This window comes from Plectrocnemia conspersa, unplaced genomic scaffold (assembly GCF_051122295.1).
Source record: "Plectrocnemia conspersa isolate PC_06_02 unplaced genomic scaffold, ASM5112229v1 ptg000001l, whole genome shotgun sequence".
Classification (NCBI taxonomy): domain Eukaryota; kingdom Metazoa; phylum Arthropoda; class Insecta; order Trichoptera; family Polycentropodidae; genus Plectrocnemia; species Plectrocnemia conspersa.
The window spans coordinates 9,982,501-9,985,000 of NW_028277165.1; the positions used below are offsets into that span (position 1 = coordinate 9,982,501).

A 2,500-nucleotide genomic window follows, 5' to 3' on the forward strand; every position below is an offset into this window, starting at 1 on the left:
GGCCGCGACCGCGTCGACTTCGGCTTGTTAGGCTAGAGCGAGCGGCTCGGCGACTTTGCACCGCGCCGCCTATACGTGGAGTGCGCGCGAGGCGAGAGCGCGCGGCCGTGTTCGGTCGCGTTTGCTCTCGGCGTTCTCGTCGGCTCCTCGGGTCGAGTCGCTCGCTCTTTCGCTCGCTCGCAACCGTTTGGCGGACGCACCGTATTATTATTGATAATAATGCGCGTGTACGTCGCTTACGGCTCTGCTTCGAGCGTCTACGAGAGACGGCTCTTCGAAATCTCGGCATGCGCGAACCGCGGTCGGCGTCAGTCGGCGTCTGCGGTGCGCTCGCGCCTTCCGGGTACCCTTCCGGGTGTGTGGAGGATACTATATGCGATCACGCGCGTGTTTATACGAATCGAGTGATAAGCGGAGAGCGCATCGCGCTCTCCGGCTCTCCAGAGCTCCGCGGCGAGCCGCGTTGTACGGGGCCGTCGGTCGTTCGCGACCGGCGAGCTCGCTGCGCTATTACGGCCCTCCGCTCTAGCGCGGAGAGGCCGCGCACTGTGCGCGTAGACGGGTGAAGATAATATAATAATAATAATATATATAAAAATATATATATATATATAACAAAAAACGATACATATAAATAAAATGTTGTACGTCTTAAAAAAGACGAGACGAGAACGATAGGTAGAGATAGAGGAGGAGGAGGAGAATAATAAATACATGACACGTAAGGAGTGCGTAAGCGGACGCTCTCTACAGAGACGCAAGCTCGCAGCTCCCTGGTTGATCCTGCCAGTAATCATATGCTTGTCTCAAAGACTAAGCCATGCAAGTCTCAGTATAAGCCGTATTAAGGTGAAACCGCGAATGGCTCAATATATCAGTTTTGGTTCCTTAGATCGTACACAGTTACTTGGATAACTGTGGCAATTCTAGAGCTAATACATGCAAACGAAGTTCCGACCGGCGACGGAAGGAATGCTTTTATTAGATCAAAAACCAATCGGCGGAGCGCGCGTTTCGGCGCGCGCCCGTCGCACTCGGAGATGACTCTAGATAACTTTGAGCAGATCGCACGGTCTAGCACCGGCGACGCGTCTTTCAAATGTCTGCCTTATCAACTGTCGATGGTAGTTTATGCGACTACCATGGTTGTCACGGGTAACGGGGAATCAGGGTTCGATTCCGGAGAGGGAGCCTGAGAAACGGCTACCACATCCACGGAAGGCAGCAGGCGCGCAAATTACCCACTCCCGGCACGGGGAGGTAGTGACGAAAAATAACGATACGGGACTCTTACGAGGCCTCGTGATCGGAATGATTACACTTTAAATCCTTTAACGAGGATCCATTGGAGGGCAAGTCTGGTGCCAGCAGCCGCGGTAATTCCAGCTCCAATAGCATATACTAAAGTTGTTGCGGTTAAAAAGCTCGTAGTTGAAATTGTGTCCTGCGGCGTCGGTCTACCGGTTGCGGTACGACAGGCGCGTCTGCGGGGCTTCTCGCCGGTGCGTGTTCACCGCCGGTCGCGTCCGCGCCGCGCGTTCGCGTGCGCGTCGTCGTCTTCGCGACTTCGGCGCGCGCCGCGGGCTCGCGGTCGGCGCGCGAGGCGGGCCCTCGCGGCTGTTTACTTTGAACAAATTAGAGTGCTCAAAGCGGGCTAATATTTGCCTGAATATTGTGCGCATGGAATAATAGAATAGGACCTCGGTTCTGTTTTGTTGGCTTTCTGACACCAGAGGTAATGATTAATAGGGACAACTGGGGGCATTCGTATTGCGACGTTAGAGGTGAAATTCTTGGATCGTCGCAAGACGGACTAAAGCGAAAGCATTTGCCAAAGGTGTTTTCATTAATCAAGAACGAAAGTTAGAGGTTCGAAGGCGATTAGATACCGCTGTAGTTCTAACCATAAATGATGCCAGCCAGCGATCCGCCGAAGTTTCTTATTTTGATTCGGTGGGCAGCTCCCGGGAAACCAAAGCTTTCGGGCTCCGGGGGGAGTATGGTTGCAAAGCTGAAACTTAAAGGAATTGACGGAAGGGCACCACCAGGAGTGGAGCCTGCGGCTTAATTCGACTCAACACGGGAAAACTCACCAGGCCCGGACACTGGAAGGATTGACGGATTAACAGCTCTTTCTCGATTCGGTGGGTGGTGGTGCATGGCCGCTCTTAGTTGGTGGAGCGATTTGTCAGGTTAATTCCGGTAACGAACGTAACTCTAGCCTATTAAATAGACGTGCTACCGATATCACGAGGGTCCGCGGCCGGGCGGCGCGCGCGCGCTCGCGTCGTTAACGCGGCGCAAGTCGCGCGCGTCCGCCCGCGCGCGCGGTCTTCAACTATCGGCGTACAATGAAAATCTTCTTAGAGGGACCGGTGGTAATTATAGCCACACGAGATTGAGCAATAGCAGGTCTGTGATGCCCTTAGATGTCCTGGGCCGCACGCGCGCTACACTGAAGGGATCAGCGTGTCCTCCTTGGCCTAACGGCCCGGGTAAC

The 2,500-nt window shown here is 54.3% G+C and overlaps 1 long non-coding RNA gene and 1 other non-coding gene across 2 annotated transcripts in view; one reads left to right on the top strand and one right to left on the bottom strand.

The window, feature by feature from the left end:
* Nucleotides 1-2,500, bottom strand: part of LOC148238738 (uncharacterized) — a 477,006-nt gene that overhangs the window by 325,594 nt on the left and 148,912 nt on the right. The window lies entirely within an intron of this gene.
* LOC148238751 (small subunit ribosomal RNA) overlaps nucleotides 771-2,500 on the top strand; it is a 2,016-nt gene continuing 286 nt past the window's right edge. The window contains exon 1 of the ribosomal RNA XR_015812126.1: nucleotides 771-2,500. This exon is cut by the window's right edge and continues 286 nt beyond it. This is a non-coding gene — a ribosomal RNA (small subunit ribosomal RNA).